The following is a 24,753-nucleotide window of genomic DNA, read 5'->3' as shown; positions in this document are numbered from 1 at the left end:
ATCCAGTTTATTAAGGAACCTGTTCAACTCCATGTCCTCTGATACATTCTGTGTGTGTGTGCTCAGACGTGTCTGACTCTTGGCGATCCTATACAAGCTCCTCTGTCCATAACCCTATACAGGCTACTTTGTTCATGGGATTCCCCAGGCAAGAATACTAGAATCGGTTCTAAATGTACCCTAATCCCTAAACACGGACTCAGAGTTCAGTTGAATTTCAGGATCTTCTCGTGTCCACTGATCAGGATTACTATGGAGAGAAAAATGGGTGAATTCCTCCAAATCATTTAAACTGCACAGTTTGAGAAATATAGAAATCTTCTAAAATCAATAATATTAATATTTATATAAAGCAATCATTATGCATTCATAATAATGGCCAAACAAGTGGTATTTCACAGCTTCCAACATATTTTTCAAATGTGTTTCTTTCCTTAGCCCTTTCAGAAAATTGCTGGGGTAAGTCCTCATCACAGATAAGGAGACCAAGGCGCAAAGAGGAGGAGGCAGGTGTCCCATCGGTTTCTATAAGAGGAGGTACTGTGTGGACCCATCCTCAGATCTATCTGTATGACATCTGGGAAGAGAAGTCTCCAGTGAATGAGCGAAATGCACCCATTTCAGACGTCCCTGGTGGCACAGTGGATGGGAGTCTGCCTGCCAATGCAGGAAGGACAAGCTCGGCCCCTGGTCCGGGAGTATTCCACATGCTGCGGGGCAACGGGGCCTGCGTGCCACAGCTACTGAGCCCACGCTGCAGAGCCTGAGAGCCGCGATGACTGCGCCTGCTGCGACCACCAGAGGCGGCACACCCGGAGCTTGTGCTCTGCACCGAGAAGCCACCACAACGAGAAGCCTGCGCACCGCATGGCAGAGTAGCCTCCGCTCACTGCAACTGAAGCCCGCACAGCAACAAAGACTCAGTGCAACCCAAAATGAATAAATACCTAATTTTAAACGCACCCATTTCCTAGCAAAAGGTAAGTTTTCTGTAACGCTCTATTGAGAAACTGAACTACTGCGATTGCTAAAGGAAGCAAGAAAATGTTTTTAAAAATGAGCTCAACCAGCAAAGGGAAACAGCTTGAGTGCCTTGTGCAATGTCCCCAGCTGGCTCAAACTGTCCCTCAGAAACAGGGACAAACGGTCACTGCCACCACCCCATGCACAGTGATGCTCCACACCTGCCTTGTCACTTCAGAGGAGGGAGAAAAAAAAAGAAATGTAAAATCCCAGGTTGTTTCCACGGCCACTCAGATTGGCACTTCATCCTGAAGGAAATAAAATTACTGGCTCAATGCAGCCCTATTTAGACCTGTTGGATTCAAATTGATGTGGTTTTTAAACAGAAATGATCCTTGTGTGCAAGTGCCCTTCTGTTGTTATTTGCTGCACCAGCCCTTTCTCTATCACTGTCAAGGCCAGGTTGATCTATAAGTCAGACTGACATCATGGCCGAGGATGGATGGAGTAAATACTCTGAAGGTCAGAGCAACACAGAGACATCTAGTACCTGGAGGGACAGCCAGCAAAACAGTTCAATCACTTGCCTTCTTGGGCGAGTGACATCATCCCTTGCAAGAGCAGCTTTCCACGTGAAAAATGGGCATCTCCACACACTGACCTTCTGTGATCAGTGTAGACCAAAGAGAATAAAATAAATAAAGATCTGAAGACCAGGCATGTGGCTGACATGCAAAATACAGTAGGATGATTTTTCAACTGTGTTTCGAGAAAGGTTGTAGCAGTTTTCTGTTGAATGCATTTCCAATGGCTATATACATGAGACTGAGCTCCTCTGATTTTTCAGCAGATTGACAAACAGGACTTAGCAGTATTTACAGGAGACCCTCACATCCCAAGATGCCCCATTAAGCCCAGGACGAGGCATTTCTGATGCCCTGTGGGACCTGTGGCATTTTCTCATCACTAGGAACTAGGGCATAAACAAGTGCCTCCTTGCCAAGGAAGGTTCACTGATCACAAGGCACCCTCTGGCCTTGTGGGCATCACTGTGACAGTGCCTGCCGGCTTTGTTCCCACCAGGATTCTCCCTTCTTCAGCAATGACAACCCACACTTGGACACCTTGCTCATTATCCTAGCTCCCTCTTCCTGACCTTCTGCAAGGCCACTTCCTGAATTCTCTATGATTGGCTCTCTTGCTAGTTCACGGAACCTTCCTTGGCAGACAGAGGGTGCTCGTTCACACTCGGTGCTCCGCACCCTCTCATGCACCAGGTACTGGGCACCCAGAGGTGAAGGTGGTGCCCGCTCTCTCTGTGCTGAAAGACCTTGCTCGGATTTTGGGAGGCTGCCCCTTCCTAGTTGCTGGGTAGAAAGTCACTTTTCTCTCTCAACTGTTTTTTGTTGTTGTTGAAATGACACTCATTTCCTCTTTCTATGCTTTAATATTTTTACATTAGTGAAAAGAACATGTCTTGGCATATCCCAAGTGTTATTTCAAATATTCTGACTCACTTTTTTCTTAATTTAGTTGGAATATAGTTTATTTACAATGTTGTGTTAGTTTCAGATGTACAGTAATGTGATTCTGTCATACATATACATATATTCATCTTTTTCAGATTCTTTTCCCATATAGATTAGTATAGAATATTGAGTTCCTCATTCTATAACAGTAGACCTCACTGGTTATCCATTTTATATATAGTAGTGAATATTAATCCCAGGCTCCTAATTTATCCCTCCCAGCCATGTTTCACCTTTGTTAACCATAAGTTTGTTTGCAAAATTTGTGTTTATGTTTTATAAATAAGTGCATTTGCCTCATTTAAATTAGATTCTATATATAAATGATATTATATGATATTTGTCTTTCTCTGTGGAGAAGGCAATGGCACCCCACTCCAGTACTCTTGCATGGAACATCCCATGGACAGAGGAGCCTGGTAGGCTGCAGTCCATGGGCTCACTTGAGTCGGACACGACTGAGCAACTTCACTTTCACTTTTCACTTTCATGCATTGGAGAAGGAAATGGCAACCCTCTCCAGTGTTCTTGCCTGGAGAATCCCAGGGACGGGGGAGCCTGGTGGGCTGCCGTCTCTGGGGTCGCACAGAGTCGGACACGACTGAAGCGACTTAGCAGCAGTAGCAGCAGAAGCAGCAGTCTTTCTCTGACTTATTTTACTATTGCCAAGTCACAGAAGAAACCTAAATGGCCATCAAGAGAGGAATGGATAAAGATGATGTGGTACAAATATACAATGGAATATTTCACGCGTGTTCAGTCATGTTCAACTCTTTGCAACTCCATGGGCTTGGCCTACCAGGTTCCTCTGTCCATGGGATTTTCCCACCAACGATATTAGATTAGGTTGCCATTTCCTCCTCCAGGGAATCTCCCTGAGCCAGGGATCAAACCCTCATCTCCTGCATTGCAGGCAGATTCTCTACCTCTGAACCACCAGAGAAGCTGCAAAGGAATATTACTCAGCCATAAAAAAGGATGAAATGATGCCATTTGCAGCAACATGGACAGACCTAGAGATTATCTTTAGACTGCTTTTTGCATATCTGGTGACCAGACCACTGGTCCAATGAGAAGATGTAGGTTAGAGTCTTCCCAAGTATGTGTCTTATTTCTTACATGTCAGGATCAATATCATGGATGAGGATATAAAAGGAGAGTTAGAACTTTGAGGGGAAACAAGATTGATAGAAAGAAAGTGGGTGGATCCAGAGAAGGGGACAGAAGGAAGGGGAGACGAGTAGAAACACAAGAGCAGGTAGATGAAGGAGAGGAGCTTCCCACTGACTCCCGCTGTCCAAAGGATACATTTCAAATAGTTCAGTCTGGAACTTCAAACCAGAAAGCAAGAGTAACACACTTTTGGGTTCTGCTATTTCTTTTCCCCCAAAATGAGTGGTATCAATACTTTGCGTATTTATGTGCCTCTAAATGCCTACAACTCAAACAACCACCTTCCCTCTACAGAGATCTCCCTCCAGCCCCACATGGCTCTGAGAGCACAGATTACAAAGCATGGGTGCTGCTGATCTGGCATAGACCCTCTGTCCCAGAGTCCAAGCCAGGATGCTCTCAAGGGCATCCTCGTATCCTGAACTCCCTCTCCCATTCCAAGCAGATGGCCATGACTCTGCCTGCACACAGGAGCCCCCCCAGAGAATCAGGTCTGTGCTAAGCAGTCAAAACTCTGGGGGAAACCCTTCCAACCCTCCAGGCCTGACAATGTCTGGGTGAGGTCTAGGCTATTTGAAAACAAAGATGCTAAGAAGTTATTATAATATTTCTTGTAACCCAGGACACATTCACATGGGAGAACTTTCTAGAACATTAGAGTTTGGGGATGTTGTAAAAGCCAAGTCCGATTATGAGCAACTCAAGGTCATGACCTTGAATTTTGTATGGTTTAGAACAGGCTCTCCTTCATAAAGCAAACAGAGATGTTCTAGACTCACCCCTGCTACTTTCTCGCTGTGCGGCCTCGGGCAGGACAGTAAACAGGAGCTTAAACGAGGCAAAAGTCATGCCCTGCTTATTTGACACAATCAGTGTCAGGTCCAAATGAGGCGAGGATTAAAGAGGTGTGTGTTGAACTGCGAAATTCTCAAAACCCAACAGATTTCCTGGTATCATGAAGATGCCAAGGATGATGACTGTTTCCATTAGATGATTTGCTGGCCATTTCTAGGAACAGGAAGGACAGAAAGTCACCCTGAAGCCAAGCTTCAGTATTGTTTCTAACCATTTCAAAGAACAGGCAGAAAAGAAAAGCCGCCTGAACCAGATGGTCACTGTTTCTCCAGAGAATAAGGAATATTCTCACTTGACCTTGAGGATGAGAGTTCTTCGCTTCCTTTGTGAGGGGCTCAGGGTCACAGGGTCATGTTATACTGTGCTTGTTGCTGTTCAGTCACTAAGTGTGTCCACTCTGCAGCTCGCCGGGCTTCCCTGTCCTTCACTATTTCCCAGTTAGGGCTTCACTCGTAGCTCAGAAGGTAAAGAATCTGCCTTCAGGTGACTTGGGTTTGATCCCTGGGTCGGGAAGATACCCTGGAGAAGGAAATGGCCACACAGTTCAGTAATTTCACTTAGAAAATCCCATGGACAGAGGAGCCTGGTGGGCTACAGTCCATGGGTTCACAAAGAGTCAGACACGACTGAGGGACTAACACACACAGAGTTTGCTCAGACTCATGTCCACTGAGGAGATGATGCCACCCAACCGTCTTGTCCTCTGTCAGCCCCTTCTCCTCCTGCCCTCACATCCTCAGCAGCAAATGTCATGGCGATTCCAAATCGTGTGCTTCTTTTCATTCTTTCATTTCCGAGCTTGTTTACTCAGTCTCTAAACGACCCCACAGGCAATGCTGGACACAGTGCCAGTCACTGGTCATGGTACACCAGCAGTAAGGAATGGTCTGCAATGTTTAATGCAATATTTTCCAACTTCTTTTTTCTCTCATCGCACTTGTATTCATCACAAAATTCCAACATGTTACTCACTTCTGTTTTGCAGAAAAAGAACTGAAGTCCTAGCATGATGGAACAGCAGGCCTTGAGTATTATATCCAAACAAATATGCACTGAGTCCATCAATCAATTAGTTATTAATGGGGGGGGGCGGGATGAAGAGGGATGGCTTTCAGAAGATTCCCCACATTGAGGCTAGCTCAGTTCCCAGGACACTTGACTCCTACCTTAGTCTGCAAGAAAACTCAAGTTGCAAAGCAGAGTTCGTGGCCTGGCAGAAATCCATCCCTGCAGAAGGAGTAACCAAACCAAAGAATGCAGGGGAAAAAAATACCCTTAAATTCCTGAAAATGAACAAGGGCTGCTGATGTAATTTAACCATGAGCATCCTCCCATCAACACTGAGTGGGCTTAATGACTTAATTATAAACACTTTCACCTACCTATTAGAATGAGCCCAGAAAGGCCAGCACTTGATAACACTTTATTAGCCAATAACGTGTGTTGCTATGTAATTTCAGAAGTAAAAGACCAGCGGGTCACCTCTAACACATTCCAATCACCCAGTGGTTTCCCTGCTGGGCTTCCTTCTGATCCATCCTAACCCTCTGTAGTCCAGGTGTTTCCATTTGTATTCTAATTAGAGCCCAGTCCGTGGCCCTGTCCCTCTTGCTTTTGTAAAGACAAGAAATGGAAAGAGTTCCAAGATGCGGGTTTTCTCGGGCCTCTGTCATATGCACCTCACACACCCGGTAACAGGAATGTACCTGGTCTGCAACTGGGTGTCCTCCCCCTGTGACAGGGGCATGGTCACTCAAGGATAGGGAGGGTTGAATACCCAGATTACTGTGCATAAAGTCCTGTTAACAGGTACTCAGAGAGAAGGTGGGGCTTCACTGGTAACTCGCTTAGTAAAGATTCTGCAGTGCAGGAGACCTGGGTTTGATCCTTGGGTTGGGAAGATCCCCTGGAGAAGGAAATGGCAACCACCTCCAGTATGCTTGCCTGGAGAATCCTAAGGACAGAGGAGCCTTGTGGGCCACAGTCCGTGGGGTCACAAGAGTCAGACATGACTGAGCGACTAGGCCACCATGGGAGAGATGGCAGTGAATACACCACTGGATGGGGGAGGAGGGTATTGCTAATAGGACGATGAAACATTATCCAGAAGAGATTTCCAGCAGCTTCTAGCAGAACTCTTGGGGTAGTGAAAGGGAAACCCTTAATTGTTTCTTTTTCGTTTGGATCTTTATTATGATCAGAGGGACAAATGTCTCATTGCATTTCATAATATCTGAGCTGTTCTTGGGGTTTTTTTTGGCTGTGAGGTTCATGAGATCTTAGCTCCCTGACCAGGGATCAAACCCATGTCCCCTGCATTGAAGACGTGGAGTCTTAACCACTGGACCATTAGGGAAGTCCCCTCAACTGTTTCCTGATGCTGGGAAGAAAGTGGGCTTAGACCAGGGCAGTGGGTGATGCCTGGAAAGACAGAGCATCAGGGATGTCCCTGTAGACTTGCTGGGAGTCCTCTGGTGAGATGTTAGCTCTCCCAGCCTTAGTTCCTTCACAGACGAAAGATGACAATAAAGATCTGACTCAACAGGGTGGACAGACGAAGACTCCTGATTTCACCCACTTGCCTGCTGACTGAAAGCAGCTAAGTTCATGCTCTCCCTCTCATCTCCTGACTCCCCCTAGGAGTCTCCTGCTTCTCCTGCCCCTCCTGTCTCTGGGTTGTAAACCTCCCTCCAGGTCTCACTGTTTTTAAGATTTTATATGCCACTCATTGGAAAAGACCATGATGCTGGGAAAGACTGAAGGCAAAAGAAGTGGATGGCAGAGGATGAGATGTAAAATAGCATCACCGACCCAATGGACTTAGTTTGAGACAACTCCAGGAGATGGTGGAGGACAGAGGAACCAGTGTGCTGCAGTCCATGGGTCTCCAGAGTCAGACACAACTTAGTGATTAAACAATACAAGACAAACCAATATGCCACCTACAAACTCAGGGCCCTCAAATGTCTGAGTCCAGCTCCATCACTCTCTCGAGCAGACCTGATCCCTTGCTCACTTGACATTATTCCTCTGATGTCAGATCCACACCATAAACTTACGTAATCCAATACAGAGCCTTCGGTTGGTTGTGTTTCCCACATGTGTCCCTTACCCAAAAACTTAACCACAAAGAGTAAAACACTTACTACTTTTCATCGATTCCTCTTCCTCCCTCAGCCTCATATTCAATCTTGCACAAATCCTGAGAGTTTGCATTCAAAATGTGGTTCTGATGAACCCATTCTGGGTCACTTCATAATCTGCTCTCAATGGACAGCATGGAAAAGTTTATTTCTACTTCTAGTATTACTACTCTTTAGTTGATTAATATAAAATCTCAACCAGACTTCATCAACCCCCATCGCACTTGAAATAAAATCTAAATTATTTACTATGGTAGAACTGGCCTTAAATGACCACTTTGGAGGCTTGCAGTCTGGCTAAGGGTTTATGCAGCACAGAGGCAACTCTTTTCCTGATGTCCAGGTTGGGCAAATATTTATAAAACGCATGACTGACCAAGGCTGAGGGATCCGATTCCTAAGAACTTGGCAGCCGTGTTTCATAAACATTTGTGGACATGAACTGGATCTGGGCTCCAGCAGCTGGGGCCCGGAAGCTGGCTCTGCTTCCTGCTCTGTCCTCATGATGACCTGTCACCCACACCTACCCTGCTCCCTTACAAACAGTTGGCACTAAGTCTGCTTGAAACATACAGCCTGGGGTTTTTTGAGAAGAGTAGAAGCAAAGCTCCCTCTTCTAACTCTGAATCCCATTCTGGTAAAAAGTCATCAGGAGACCCAGCACATGGGAGGCAAAGAGCCCTGTTTATGTGCTTCAGTCTTGACCGAGCCATCTGTCCCAGCCATATGCTCCGCAAGGAGAGCTAAGTATAGCACAATTGCAGCTGATCAAATATTTGTAAGAGCTGCAGTGTCCCCACCCAGCCACGGTCCTGGCGTGTTCCAAGGAGCGCAGAGCCCCTCTCCAGCCCAAGGTGACCTGGTCCTTGATGGGAGACCACGGATGGAGGGGGCAGTTGAGACTTACTAGGAAAATATCAGGGCGTCCCTGGAGGCACTGCTCAGTAGATAAGAATGGGTGGTCACTCCGCCTTTTTCTTCCATAGACATCGAAGTTCCCTCCAAAATACCAGCTCCAGGGCTACGGCTGAGCCAAGACTGACCAGTCCAGCAAGCTCTCTGAAGTCTCAGGCCTCAACTCTCTCCAAGGGTTGAACCCACCACTGTCCCCCGCCTAAGTTGTGAATGAGTGGAGCTAGCCCCGAGTCACGTAAGGATGTGAGAGCTGGACTATAAAGAAAGCTGAGCTCCGAAGAATTGATGCTTTTGAACTGTGGTGTTGGAGAAGGCTCTTGAGAGTCCCTTGGACTGCAAGGAGTTCTAACCAGTCCATCCTAAAGGAGATCAGACCTGAATATTCATTGGAAGGACTGATGCTGAAACTGAAATTCCAATCCTTTGGCCACCTGATGAGAAGAACTGACTCACTGGAAAAGTCCCTGATACTGGCAAAGATTGAAGGCAGGAGGAGAAGGGGGTCACAGAGGATGAGATGGTTGGATGGCATCACTGACTTCATGGACATGAGTTTGAGCAAGCTCCAGGAGCTGGTGATGGACAGGAAAGCTTGGGTGCTGCGGGCCATGGGGTTGCAAACAGTTAGACATGACTGAGAGACTGAACTGAACTGAACCCCCCAGTGAAGGCCATTCTCACTTGGACTCTCCTCCGATGCCTCATCCTCCTTGCTTAGACCCCTGCCTCCTGTGCGTTAGGGCATGGACTCTGTCCGTTGGACAGGTACCGACTGATCGGAATGCACTCCAGGCACAGTGAGGAGCAGTGTCCTGCAGGTCATCTGCTCCGCCAGGCACAAATTCATGGATCATGGACTACAGGGATGCGAGGGTCTGGGCGAGGGGCCAAGCTAACGGGCCAGGGAATGGGCAGCTTAGAAACTGGAGGGCAGTGGCTGCTCTGACAACTGCTCCTACCAGATGCACTGGCTGAACACATCCCCTGGTTAACACGAGCATGGCATCTCCATACCGTGTGGGGGTCAGCCCAGCCTCCCTGTTGAGAGCAGGCCCTGCAGCTAGAGGCATTTTCCTTCTTGATTTCTCAGGCTGTTGCCTCACTCCTTTTCCTTCTAAACTCAGTATCAGCCCAGAGACACCTGAGAGCCTGTCCTCCAGGACATAGATGCTGTTGCAGCTTCTGTTCATCAGCATCTTTTCTTTCAGCTGTGCATCGGCACCAAGAGCCCCTGTCTGTGTGAGGACACAGAAGCAGAGTCTATGTGTGACTGGGAATGACCCCAGGGCCAGCTCTCCTCTCTCCAGCTCAAAACATCTCCATCACTAGATACCCCAGGTGCCAGGCCTCTAGGAAGGAGCATGGCATAAAAGGCACAACACTACTCTCTTTTAAATGAATTGACAGCCTGGATCTCATCTCAAAACCCTGTGTCTCTTCACAAATGTCACCTCTTCATGGAGATTTTCACTTTCAGTGTAGTTACAAGCAGCCCAGGCTCTGACATCAGATCTGCATTCAAGTTCACACTCTCCATTCACTTGCCTTTTCAAAAAAAAAATTCTTTTAGAAAATGCATTGAATTATAGCATATAGCTGTTGTGTGTTCAGCTATGAAGTTGTGTCTAACTCTTTGCGACCCCATGGCCTATAGCTTGCCAGACTCCTCTGTCCATGGGATTTCCCAGGCAAGAATACTGGAGTGGGTTGCTACTTCCTCCTCCAGTAGTATATAGTATATACTCCATTGTAGGTTATTACAAGATAGTGGGTAGAATTCCTTGTGCTATATTCTATGTTTATTTATTTTATACACAGTAGTTTACATATGTTAATTGCATACCTGTATTTTGTCCCTCCTCCCTTCCCTCTTCCCTCTGTCTTCTATATGTGAGTCTGTTTCTGTTTTGCTATATCCATTTGTTTGTATCATTATTTTAGACTCCACATATAAGCGATATCATACAGTATTTGTTTTCTTCTGTCTGACAAATTTCACTAAGCATAATATTTCCTAGGTCCATCCACATTGCTGCTAATGGCAGAATTTCATTCTTTTTTATGGCTTAATAATATTCCATATATATATGATCGACTTCCCTGGTGGCTCAGACGGTAAAGCGTCTGCCTACAACGCGGGAGACCCGGGTTCAATCCCTGAGTTGGGAAGATCTCCTAGAGAAGGAAATGGCACCCCACTCCACTATTCTTGCCTGGAGAATCCCATGAATGGAGGAGCCTGTTAGGCTACAGTCCATGGGGTCGCAAAGAATCAGACACGACTGAGCGACTTCACTTCACTTCATATACATATATATATTTTCTTCATCCATTCATTTGCTGAGGAACACTTAGGTTGCTTCCGTCTCCTGGCTGTCGTAAATAGTACTGCTATGAACACAGGTATGCATGCATCTTTCCAAATTAGCATTTTCCAGTTTTTCGGATTATATACCCACCTGCAAATTATTTTTGTTTTTTAAGCCTAATGTTCTTCATATGTAAACTAACCATGAAAATCTCTTCTTCTAAAGAGTTATGGTGAAAGTTAAATAAGACGGTGACTGGTGTCATTATTTGTATTAACAATACACTTTATTCTTCCACAATCACACCCTTGTTGTGCATATCCCACCTTCTATTTCATTCAACTTGGCATCACCTCATCCTCACCCAGATGCAGGTAGAGCATTTGCCTGACTACCCCCAAAGGTAGACTGAATCCTCACTGAGGAAGGCAAATTTTCCTTTTTTCATCTGAGCCACTATCCTAAGTCTGAGAATCCACAAATCAATGTGGGGACTAATAGCTAAAAGGAAAGCACATAGTTCTATGAACCCATTTCACAGCTGAGAATTTACACATAAATATGGGGACTAAGAGCAAAGAGAAAATAACATAGTTCTGTAAATCTGTTTCAGAAAGGAACTGGGAGGCTCAAGAAGATGTCAGACCCAGCCCAAGGGCAGAACTAGTATCAGGACCCAGAACTCAACCTCCAAGTCCAGGGCCTTCCTTCCGCCCCACAATGCCCTCCCTCGATGCTCAGTGGGGCACCAAAGGACTATTTTCAAGGATGCTTTAGTGCCTTTGTGTCTGAGCAAATTCTATAAACAGCATCCAAAACAGCATCCAAAATTCTATAGACAGCATCCAGGTGACCTGCAGCACCTGGCTGGGTGTCAGCCAACGCTTAGCCAGTTGGCTCCAAAATCAATGCACGCCTAGTCCTAGAGCCTCAGAATTAATAATTGAAGCTTTAGATTCAATTACCAGATGGCCTCTTCTCTCAGGCTCATTTTTCTCAACATCTCCAGCCTGGTGCAGAGGAGATGGACCTGCTGATGTGTGCCACGACCACAATCACCTAGCTGGCGAGAGCTGGGATCAGGATGTGGGGGCGGAGGCAGCTCACTGCTGGATGTCCTCCCCCAAGGCCGGGCCACCATAGCAGCACATGTCCAATGATCACACATGCTCAGTGACATCAGTCCTGTCCGACTCTTTGGGACCCTATGGACTGTAGCCCACCAGGCTCCTCTGTCCATGGGTTTTCTCCAGGCAAGAATACTGAAGCATGTTGCCACCCCCTCCTCCAGGGGAACTTCCCAACCCAGGGATCAAACCTGCATTTCTTGTCTCCTGCACTGGCAGATGGGTTCTTTACCACTAGTGCCACCTGAGAAGCCCCATGATCACGCAGCAGCTCCTGTTCATTTATACGTCTGCATGCATTTCTTGGGGTCCAGTCATCCTGCAGTTCATCTCAGCAGCCATTGGACTGGGACTGAGAAAAGTAAACCTTTAATGACTAGAGAGTTTCAATGACTTTCCCTACATTATTTTACGGATTTAACTTCCCCCAGACTAGATCCTTCCTAATGGCTTTTAAGTGAAGTCAACTGTCTCTTGTTAGAAATAAAATACAAACAATAGCCCACACTCACAGCCCTTCTGGCAACCTCTCTGTCTGCCTCCATGCCATGGCAGTGACGCTTACCCAAAGAATGCCCCTACTGACTGTCTCCATTTCTTCATCGCTTTATTCACACTTCAGTGCCTTCCCCAAATACAGTTTCTGGACCCTTCTCACGACCCCAAGAACTCCTATCAAGGTGATGAATGCTCTACCTGCCTGCAAGATTTTCAGGGAAGTTCTAGTGCACATCGTACTTCAATCCTCAGAAGCATTCTGCAAAGTCAGTCAACTCTTCCTCCTTAAAATACTCTTTTCCCATTGTCTCAGTTAGATCAAGCCCCACCAGTTTCCTCTTGATGCTTGGGTAACTTTCCTCTGCCTCCACAGCCGCCTCTCTGCTATCCTCAGCATCACTTCCTACCTCCCTTATGGTAGTTGGTGTTACCCCAAAGCTTACGGCACCATTGGAGGCATACTGACTGTCTTCTCTTCCAACAGAAGGTAACCCCTGTGACTGAACTACATTTGCCTGTTTCACACATTCTCTGAGTCCTGTACATAAAATGTAGCACATAGCCAGCCAATGAAATCTATGCATCTACTAATCACCCAGACTTCTCAGTGTTCAAGACCTCTAAGGCAGGTTGCCTAGTTGTGATCTTCTGTTTGGATTTTCAAAGGCACCACATACTTAACATGTTCCAAAGTAAATTCGTATCCGACTCTTTGAGACCCCATGGACTGTAGCTTACCAGGATTCTCTGTCCATGGGATTTTCCAGGCAAGAGTACTGGAGTGGGTTACCATTTCCTTCTCCAAAAGTAAATTCTGCAAACCTCAACTAGAGGGGAAAAAAAAAGTTAAACTACCTGTTTCTCATCCAGCGTTCCTTATTTTAGTAAATGGCTCTATGAGCCAGCCTGTCGTGTGAATGAGAAATCTGAGAGTCACCGTCTCCCTGGCCTTCCAAGTGTGATCCTCATTGAATGCTCACTTCTCTCTATCCTAACCACCAACCAACCTGCTCACTATTAACTGGCCTCTCACCAGGACAGTTCAATTGCCTTCAGTCTGCTCAACCTGCCTCTGGTTCCAAAGCTTCACAATGTTTCCAAAGAAGTGTATTTTCGATATGCAAATAGAACCAAGCTGCTCCTCTGCTTCAAACCCTTCAGTATCTTTCCATTTCTTTTAGGATATAGGGAAAGCTTTTTCCCCCTAATATAGTCCTCAAAGCCCAACTGCCTCTGTTTAGCTTCATCACCTTCCAGGCTCCCTAGTTCATTTTCCTGCAGCCACAGTTGAATGCCACCCTCTTTGTCACCACATCACCTTTGCCCCTGCCATTCCTTCTCCTCCACTTCCCTGGAGACCACACCCACTTCCCTGGAGACCACGCCCACTTCTGCTCACCATCTCCTTCCCCAGAAAATGTTCTCTAATCACCCTAAACATTGTCAAACCTGTGATTACAAGCTCACATAACACAAGGCATTTCTCTGAATACTGTGATATTAACTGATGTAGAAATGACTAATTGAATAATCTCCTACATTAAATCTTCTGCAAAAGATAGGTTCTCTTTGTTCAAATAGACCTAGGAAATCTATCTTCTTTTGTTGACTTTTATTGAATGTGAAATTTTAAAAATATACATTTTTGGCTTGAAAAAATGTGTAAATACTTAAACCTGTTGGCTTTTTAAATTTTTTTTTTAAATTTCCTTCTCATTTTACCATTACTAAGAATAATAAAAATAGAGAGAAGTCAAGTTATCCACTTGAAACAAAATTAACACTCCAACTGTGGCAACGATTCAGAAATGCCCAACTCCTTGATTCTACTGATTTATAAAATCTTTGAGATGGTTTCCTCCTTTGAAAATGGAAACAGAGATAACTTCTCTCCAAAGATTATTATGAGGATTGGTAAAATAGTATTTATGAAATACCTAGCACAGTGCCTGGTATATTCAGTTACAAAATCAATAGAAATTCATTACTGTCATGGCTACCAATCCATGAAAATATGGGTCATCCATCGGCACATATTTCAGAAGGCTGAGGCAAAGTACATTTATTTCAATGAAGATAAACAAGAACATTCATTTTCAGGAGTCATGACTTTTATCGTGTTTTAAACTTTAATAATATCGACCTGAACTGCTCTAAACCAAGGCAATCAATACTGGAGAACATGCTCAGTTGAAGCTTTCAAAGAGGATTTAGATGAAAGAGAAAGGATCTTTCAATGAGGTCTGGAAGTGATGTGAATTCTTGGCATTCATCTACTCATCCTTTCATCCATCCATCAGTTCACTGATTCAACATATCTGTACTGAGTCACAAAGCTGTGATAGCAGGTGCGTGAGTGGTGGTCAGTAAGCGAGTTTCTGTCCTCCTAAGACTTATACTAGGGTAAAGGGGAAAAAGAAATGCTCAAGTGACCATTCAGCTATAATGTTCTAAATATTGCAAAAACAGAAGCCAAAAGGAATATGGCACACTTAATTTGGAGTGGGGGAAGTGTACCACCTAAAGGTAAAAAGAGGCATCTTATGGGTTATTAAAATTAAATTTTGACAGCACCCACAACACACCCTGCAAACCAATGTCAAAGGCTAGACTCAAAAGCACAGCTCACAAATGGAGTGGGTGAGAAACCCCAATCTAAATTCTTCAGTTAGACAAGAGGAATAATATGGCATCAGGTGGAGAGGGAAGAAAGGATTTTGGAGAGAGCATCCATACAGTTGTTTGGAGAAAGCTATGTGTGCGAAGTCAGTCTCTATTTACACCACTTTCAGTGGAGGAGAGAAAAGAAAAGTAACTTCCTCTCAGCCAAAAATAGAGCACCTACTCAAACAGCATGATGCAGATCCCCCTCTGGGGACCAGAGGACCAGGGCACATCTGCCTCCTCAGGAAGTTAAGGCCACCCCACTTCCCTGATAGCTCAGTTGGTAAAGAATTGGCCTGCAATGCAGGAGACCCCAGTTTGATTCCTGGGTCAGGAAGATCTGCTGGAGAAGGGGTAGGCGACCCACTCCAGCTTGGGCTTCCCCTGTGGCTCAGCTAGTAAAGAATCCGCCTCCAATGTGGGAGACCTGGGTTTGATCCCTGGGTTGGGAAGATCCCCTGGAGAAGGGAAAAGCTACCCATTCCAGTATTCTGGCCTGGAGAATTCCACGGACTGTTTAGTCCATGGGGTTGCAAAGAGTTGGACACGACCGAGTGACTTTCACTTTCACGCAGATACACTGAATCACTTTGCCCCTCGTAATGATGCTACAAGGAGGAGCCTGTGGGCACAGTGTCACATGTCAGATCTGTGCATACCAGGCCAAAGAAAGATGGATGCCCCTGCCAAGTCAGTTCTGCAGGGACGCACAGCTGAAATATGGGAGAGAGAACAGGAGGAGAAAAGGAGCTGACACTTGAACACTGCTGCTGCTTGTAGGGGATGAGCATCATGTAACCGAATCTTCAAGTGGACCCTGTGAGAGACGTTCTGATCTTGCTGTTGTTTTCATATGTGGAAATGAGGCACCAGGCACTTGTTTCACTGTTTCAAAGTTGAGGAACCAGGATTTGAACCCAAATAGACTGTAACCACTATTTTGTCCTCTTCAATAGGTCTTCCAGGCATAAATATTCATTAAAATAATGATAAACATTTGGCTCATTGCATCTTTTTAAAAAATGTTGAAAATACTTAAAGAGTAAAATTGAGATGACATGTACAGTATTCTGGGTGGCACTTCTCAGGTGGTGCTAGTGGTAAAGAACCCGCCTGTCTAATTCAAGTGACATAAGAGAAGCGAATTCAATCCCTGGGTCAGGAAGGTCCCCTGGAGGAGGGCATGGCAACCCACTCCAGTATTCTTGCCTGGAGAATCCCATGGACAGAGGAGCCTGATGGGCTGCAGTCCTTAGCACCACAAAGAGTCGGACAGGACTGAAGCGACGTAGCACGCATGCACATACGGCGTCCTAAAAGCACATCCATGGGGCACTGGCAGGGCGGCCCCTGAAGGTCTGACTTTGCTACCGCAGTATCTATGGAGTAATGAGGGCTGAAGTGTGAAGGGAGCAAGGCTGGGAGAAGGTTGAGGCAGGGAAAGAAAACTGAGCATGACCAGAATGGGGTCTGTGAGCTTGGAAGGGACCCAAGAGACACGAGGAAGAGGAGAAAATCTCAAGGGACAGGACTTGAGGTGGGCACGGAAAAGTGGTCCAAGGAGTAGTTTGGCTTCATCCTGCTGGACCAGCTGGGTAGCAAGACCACGCATCAGCACAGCTGACGTCTCCCTCCAGCGGATGCTCAGCCCAAGTCTTGCCATCAGCACTGCGGGTGGAGCAGGCAACACACAGGGCCCGCCAGACTCTGGAGTCCAACTCACTGGGATTGAATTCTGGCTGCACGAACCACTACCTGGGGAACCTTGAACCAGGCCTTAGGTGCTCCACATCCAAATTTCCTCTTCTATAAAACAGGGCCTATTCATGTAACTTATCACTTAGGAAAAGTGTGATAATAAAGTACATTCATACCCATAAATACTAAACACATTTGAAGCTTTCTATTTCCTGGCACATAGAAAACACTCCATGATGATTTACTGAAAAGAAGCATTATTATTAAATTGTAGAGGAGACACAGACAATAAATATGTAATAAAAATAGTTGAAGTAGTCTGAAGAAAAATTAAGCAGAATAAGAAATTAAATTACAACAGGAAATCTATTTTTTTTAAAAAATGAGCAAGGAGCCTCTCTGAGGAGGTGACATTTGAGCAGAGACCTGACCTGAATTCATTGAGAAAGCAAACCAGGCTAAAACTGGGAGAGGAAAGACCAACTTCCAGGGAGAGGGACCCTCAAAGTTCAGAGCTCTGAGTTGGGAATGAGCTCGATATTTAACGAAGAGTAAGAATGATGGAAAGAGGGCAAAAGATGAGTTTAAGGGCAAAGTCAAGGATCAGACCATATGGGGCCACCAGGACCTGCTAAGGACTTTGTGTTTTATTCCCAGGTCCGCAAGAAGCAATGTGATGCAGTAGGTAAGTTCTAGACTTCTTGGCTGGGATCCTGAACCCATCTCTTCCCAGGTGTTCCCATCAGTATCTTCATCTGTAAAGTGGCGATAAGAATAACACCTACCCTGAAGAGTTGTGAGAAGTGAGAAAATGTAATATGTGCAAAGAACTGAACAGTGCCCAGCACACAGTAAGCATTCTGGGTCATTATCATCATCATCACCATCATTAGCAGACTTTGAGGAGGGGCCTGATGTAATCTGAATTGTCTGTAAAATACATTACCCTGGCTTCTGTGTGAAGGTGATGCAGGCTGGCCTTTGGCAATGGTTGTAAGTGAGGTGAGTCTGAGAGGGATGGAGAGAAATCGCTGCAACAGACTTGGATGGAAAAATTCTCGGGCCGATTTGCAGCAACATGGATGGACCTAGAGATTATCATTATTTCACTTATTAAGTGAAAAAAGTCAGAAGGAGAAAGACACACACCATGCGATATCACTTACACGTGGGATCTAAAATGTGATACAAACGAACTTACCTACTAAACAGAAACAGACTCCCAGACCCAGAGAACAGACCTGCGGGCGCCCAGGGGGAGGGATGGATGGGGAGTCTGAGGTGAGCAGGTGAAAACTACGACATACAGGATGCATAAATAGCAAGGTCCCGGCGCACAGCACTGGCCACCCACTCCAGTACTCTTGCCTGGAAAATGTCATGGACAGAGGAGCCTTGTAGGCTATAGTCCGTGGGGTCGCAAAGAGTCGGACACGACTGCGCGACTTCACTCACTCACTCACTCAGCACACAGCACAGGGAACTATATTCTGCATCCTGTGATAGGCCATAGTGGAAAAGCGCATGAAAAAGGATGCATCTACTGTGTGTGTATTACTGAATCATTTGGCTCAACAGCAGAAATTAACAACTGCAAGTTAGCTATACATCAGTAAAATAATTTAAAAAAATTCTAGGCTGGATGGCTTTGTGCATTTAGATTTCCAAGTTTCCCTGAGAATGTGTGTGTCTGGGGTCAAGCCAAGTAGTCTTTTAGAAAATCACCATCTACTTAAAGTAGATGTGTTATCACAGAAAAACAAAAAATTATGGAGTAAAGAAAAACAAGCTTTTCCTTCAGGAACATTCTGAGTAAAAAGGCCATGCCCTTCAGAGGTCATGCGTTCCTTACAGCCTTTCCTGTGATCGTCACAAGTAGCCACCAAGACAAAACAGGAAATCCTGTTTCTGTTACTGTCCAAATACCATACAGATATGAAAAGGTAAGACAGGCATCTTCTGTTCATTTTCCTGCCTGAGCAGTTCTAACATCAATCCATCCTCTTATTCTGGGCTGTCATGGAAAGAAAGGCTTATTAGACAGAAGCATGGAGAGCCCATGTGTGGGAAAGCCTGATCCAGTAACCCCTCTCCAGGACAACCTCACTCTGCTTTCAAATGGGTCTTATTCAAATTGCTGGGCACCTGTCGAGGAATTTTGCTCTGAGTGGAGGCTCAAGTAACATTTTCCTGATATATATTTTTTTACTGGGTGCACAGAAATAGCACCATGAATCAAAGGCACGCTATAAAAGGCTAGAGTGAGCCTGGATGGGGATTTCGAAATGGCTCTGGGGCTCCGCGTGGAGAGTACAGAAGCTCCAGCAGCAGGAGCTGTACCCTGAAGCATGTTTCTCCTCCCTCTATTCCAGAGGTTCTGATGCATCTGACCCTTCCTCTGTGCGCTCCCTTGAATTAAAGAGAAATCCATATGTAAACGGGGCTGCAGACTCCCTCATTCTACACGTGAGAATATTGACAAGATGTGTGTGTGTGCTCAGGGGTGTCCTTCTCTTTGCAGCTCCGTGGACTGTGGCCTAACAGGCTCCTCTGTCCATGGGATTCTCCAGGCAAGAATACTGGAGTGGGTTGCCACGTCCCCCCCCCAGGGAATCTTCCCGACTCAGGGATTGAAACCTCATCTCTTGCATCTCTTTTATTGGCAGGCATATTCTTTACCACTGTGCCATCTAGGAAGTCCATTTATAGGATAGACTTAATCATTTGTCATGGTAAAAGGAGAGCTTATGCCTGAGTCAGGGTAGACATCTAGGAGAGTTTGGACCAAAGAGAAGCAGGCTTCCTGCAGTTTATGGCAGTTATTATTCCACTTGTCTATCAGCCTCAGCCAGCTCAGCAGAAAATATTCCTTTTCATTTCATGATCGCATTGTTCTCCAGAGGAAATGGATAAAAGCACACCTGTCAGCAGATGGGAAATAAAGACCCTCTGCTGCTTGGGCCCATCCTCAGGGACCTGCCTTTCACATTAAGGTGTTAAGACTCCAGCATCTCTTCTTGTAACTGTAAGTCACCGAAGGGAGAAGACTAAATCATCCAATTATCCGTCATTAGCGTCAACTCCTTAGCTGCAATTACGGAATTCTAAGGTTCTGCTCTTGTGTGTCCCCCTGTGAATTTCCTCTTCAGCATTTTATCCACGTATCATTTCATCTTACTCTGAGAATCTGACTTAGAAGGTAGGGCAGGATGGATCAAGAAACTGACTGCTTGTGAGTCCCTAGGGATCTTGTGAGAGGAGGTCCCTGGGCCATACTGGGAGAAACTGCAGTGGTCCGAGAGGTCCTGAACAAGCCCAGTCCCCGCCACCTACTCCTGGAGACCCCTCACATCGTTACTCCAATTCCACACCCCGTGGTCCATTCTCAGACCTTCAGTGACCACTTGGCCGAATCAGAAAGAAGTTACCCAGCCTCTGTTGCATACTTCAGGGCTTTTTCTAAATAATCATCAGCTTTTTTGTTAAACAACTGCTTGATTATCAAGAACTCAAAACAGTATCCTTTCCCATTGAAATGCCTCCTTTCAAAATAACCTGTTCACTGCAGCTTCAAAAGCTTATTATTTTAATTGCGTGGAATTCAGCCTCCTCGTTCCTTTCATTAATGCCCAAGCTAAGCCCTCTGGTCTTTATTACTAACACAATAAGCGTACCTGTTATGCCAACTGTGTCCCAGGCACTCCAGCAGGCACCAGGGAGTCAGAACTGAATAAAGAAGCAACATGGTACCAGGACTCTGGTGTGTAAACGTAAGCATCAACTTCCACACTGAGGATTAATTTATTCCTATAACTATATAATGATAATAATAATAATGCCCCTTTATTTTAGAAAAGACTGGGGACCTCCCTGGTGGCCCAGTGGCTAACACTCTGAGCTCCCGATGCAGGGGAATGGGGTTTGATCCCTTGTCAGGGAACTAGATCCCACATGCTGCAACTAAGACTGGCACAGCCAAATAAATAAATATTTTTAAAATAAATAAATAAAAATAAAAGACTGGAATGACTGCATATAATATATGTACACTATCATGCAATGTTCTTTTCATTAGACACTGTCTTCTGCCCTGTGAAAACTTTTGCATGAAGCCTCTAAAGATGAGACGTTCACTGCTTCTAGATAATAACATCAGGAGCTGGGCATCTGGAGGCTCAAGAGCTCTAGAAACAGTGCCTGACACATAGGAGGCGGTGGGGAAACAGGTACTGAATAAACTGCAAAACCCATCAGGACTAACATTTCAGTCCGTGTAAATTTCACCCAAGTCTGCTGATTCCAGCTTTGCAATAAAACTAAAAATAGCCAGCATTTACTGAGGGTTTAGGATGGCAGGCTCCCCTCTAAGTACTTGTATGTATTCCTAGTAAAATGCTCACAACCCCATGAAGAAGTCACTGTTATTAATAATATTATTACCGTTGCCATTTTACAGAGAAGGAAAATGAGGCACAGGGAGGTTAGAACCGAGTCCAAGGTCACACAGGGTGCGTGGGATGCAGCTGCCTGCTTCTCTAGCCTGTGTGGGGGCGTCTAGAGATAAAGACTGTTCTCTCTTCCATCAGCAACAGGCATGCGTATCTGATGCATGTGTGTCTTTTCTGGCTTACGCTTCGGGGCCCTGCCCTCTCCCTCACCTTTCTCTCCAGGTGTGTTTCCCTGAAACACGGATCCCCAGGTGCAGGGTGTGCAGATGTGGGTGCACCCTGGTGGTGCTGCTGCCTGAGCCGGGGGTGGGGGGACAGCAGGGGGCCCAGGAGCCTTGTTCAGTGAGGAGGGAGACACCCAGGCAGCTGAGGCTGTGCAGACCTGGTGGCGGGGCTCTGCCCACTTTCTGAACACAGAGAGATTTGCACTGATGACCTGGACTGAAGGCAGGACACCTGGAAGTCAGGTGTGCTCACAGAAGGCCGGCTCAGGAAGATGGCAGACAAGCCTTCCCGGGGAGGCTGCCTTGAGGCCAAAGCCCTCCCCCCCACCTCCTTGTCACTTTGGTGATTGTCACACACCCCTCAGTTCCCCACCCCAGTCCTGGAGCTCCAGGAAAGCAGCCTCAGCCATCCAGTTCTGTGTTAACTGTGCCTTACACACAGCCAGCTCTAGGAACCAGGGTCTGATGCTGTGTAAGTATCACAGCTGGAAGCTCATTAAATGTGGGGTAGATAGATTAGGGGACTCCTCCTGACAAATGTGGTACAAAGGTGACCGAGGACATTATGTTCTGATGTGCGGGTATACAGGAGGCTCCCAGGCGACAGGAAGTCCATTAAATGCCCACACACAGTACTTTCATTGATGCCCCAAATGGTCCTTCAGGGTCATTTCTATAGAGGCTGCTGGCACAGGGTCACCAGGAACGCAGGGAAACGCGGGTTTGGCTGACTCCACACCCTGCCTCCCATATGATAAGGAGCGGCTGTACCGCTTCTAGTGGTTTCAGGGGACAGACGATAAAGAGCAGATTGCAGAGATGAGGACCTGTGTGCAGGTGGTTTAGCACACGTGTGTCCCATGAGATTGGGGAAGCAGGGACCCAGGGCAGGGAAAGCAGGGAAGGCAGGCAGAGGCGCATCTCAACAAAGGTCCCCAAGAAGGGAGCGCCAGCCTGCTCCTGCAGGGGACTCTGAAGAGGGGACTACATCTCAGCCTGTCCCATCCCCTGACAGGAGCGCACCTCCACATGCGTGCACTGATAATCACAGGCTCGTGGCAAAGGCTGGGGGTGGGGATGGGGTACGTTGGGCTTCAAACTCCCAGGCAAGTTCAGATCTCGGACAGAGTGCTCCCGGGAGCCTGGGGCTGGGTCCTCCAATGCAGAGTCCCAAATGCAGGTCCCGAGAGCAAAGGGGCGGGGGAATTGCACAAGACGGGGAGGGACACACGCCATGAGTGTACAGGCAGTGAGCACAGGCAGCATGCTCAGACAGGGAATGAGTGATTCTCACAGGGACAGGGATCACCACAGAGAACCAACACAAATCCTTTCTGCTAGCCGAGTGGGCTAGAGGGGTGGAAGGTGAGCAAGAAAGGGACAGGCATTAAAAGCAGTGTGTGTGTGTATGTGTGTGTGTGTGTGTGTGTGTGTTCAGTCCCTCAATTGTATCCAACTTTGCAACCCCTGTAGACTGCAGCCCAAGCTCCTCAGTCCATTAAATTTTCCAAGCAAGAATAATGGAGGGGGTTGCCATTTCCTCCTCCAGGGGATCTCCCTGACCCAGGGATCAAACCTGCACCTCCTGCACTGACAGGTGGATTCCTTAGCACTGAGCCACCTGGGAAGCCCGTTAAGTTGAAGCAGAGAGGGATGAACCAGGGTACAGGAGACTGAAGGAATTTTCCCAAAGAGGGACCTTGGAGGTCGAGCAGACTTTTAAGATTTGATCTCAAAGGACAAAGATGGACAACAATTCTGGCTTGGACCCCCAGGGAGCTGATCACTGAAAGAGCTGGCAGAGCAGATTCACAGTCTACACTGGGAGCCCAAGGTGAGGGGCCCTGGCCTCAGAGTTTCTGAGATGACTTTTGTGAGGAGCAGAGGTGCCAACATCCTTCAGGTCTGGACTCCTCCAGACACGTCCTTCTTGACAGCCTTCTTGAGCAGCACTCTCCTCCAACCCCAGGAGGGTACTCAGAGCCTAGGAGAAGGGGCGTTTTTACCTGATTAATACTCTCCATGAAAACAGGCATATTTGATATTTAGCTGACTTTAATGGGCCCTGAAAAGAAATTAGTTTGATTCATTTGAAGAATAAATGTCTCTCCCCACCCCTTACACAGTGAAACTCTTAAAAGCTTTCACTTAATGAAAATGCAAATTACCTCTCAAAACATTACTAAAACTAATCATGGCAATTTTTTCACGCTTCCACAATTTACTGCTCATCCTTTCTCTTGCTTTGATGAGCAGTGACTAGCAGATGTCTGTTTGTGCAGAACCACTTAACACAGCCTCGGTAAGTTTAAGCAGTGTCCCTCCCCCATATATGACTCCCCCATCCCCCTAAGAGAAAATAATATTTTTTGACATCTCCAGGTAGGAAGGGTTGCAAAACCTATTAAATAGCATCACTTGGGTGAAAGGAAACAGCCAAGGGTAAGTATACATAACATTCATTCACAGACGCAGACAATTACCTATAACCCTGAACTCAGAAAGCAAATCTGTGAAACCCACAAAATGCAAGCCTTCAATTCAAGCAGAATCACATTAAAAAAAAAAAAAATTCTTACTTCTGGTTTCTCTTTCTAGAATACTGTAACCCTCATGTTTTTATTCACCATCATTCATCTCTGTATCTCTCAGTGCTTAGGATTTTGGCTTATAGGAGGAATCTGAAAAGTTTTGGAAGAACCAGAGCTATCCTGGCCTCAGTGAAGCATTAGAAGATCACCCACAATTCATAGTTTTATATTTTTGGTGATGACCAAGATCCAGTGGCCTTTAGAATCGTACTGACCACTAAGCCTAAACCATCCACACGTCCACATCCACAGAAAACAAGCTCCCTTGATGCCCTGCACCCGGTGCCGTGAACAGAGGAATGCACTGTCACCGCTGGGGGTGCATCCACCTTCTCACACACGTGTCCCTACTGTAATGTGGGGGTCTTTCCTGAAGGCCTGGGGAGGATAACTCTTACCTGGTGCAAGCTCAGAGACTGTCCTACTCTGTTCCACAAGATATGTTGCTAACTCAGACAAGAAGGAGCCATCCGTTTACCTGAGCAACTTTTCCCAAGTCACCTTTTTAAAAAGTATTGAGAAAAGAAACATTGTACTATGTCAGTTATGACTACATTTCCCAGGGGAAGTTACTATTTTTTCTTACAAAATGAAATCATAAACACCGACCTTGGAA

At 46.1% G+C, this 24,753-nt stretch overlaps 1 protein-coding gene across 1 annotated transcript in view; it reads right to left on the bottom strand.

Moving 5' to 3' along the window:
- FAM135B (family with sequence similarity 135 member B) overlaps positions 1–24,753 on the bottom strand; it is a 155,798-nt gene that overhangs the window by 89,873 nt on the left and 41,172 nt on the right. The gene's annotated exons all lie outside the window — the stretch shown is intronic.

Source organism: Budorcas taxicolor, chromosome 14 (assembly GCF_023091745.1).
Source record: "Budorcas taxicolor isolate Tak-1 chromosome 14, Takin1.1, whole genome shotgun sequence".
Taxonomy (NCBI): Eukaryota; Metazoa; Chordata; class Mammalia; order Artiodactyla; family Bovidae; genus Budorcas; species Budorcas taxicolor.
This window is presented reverse-complemented; position numbering and strand designations above follow the sequence as displayed.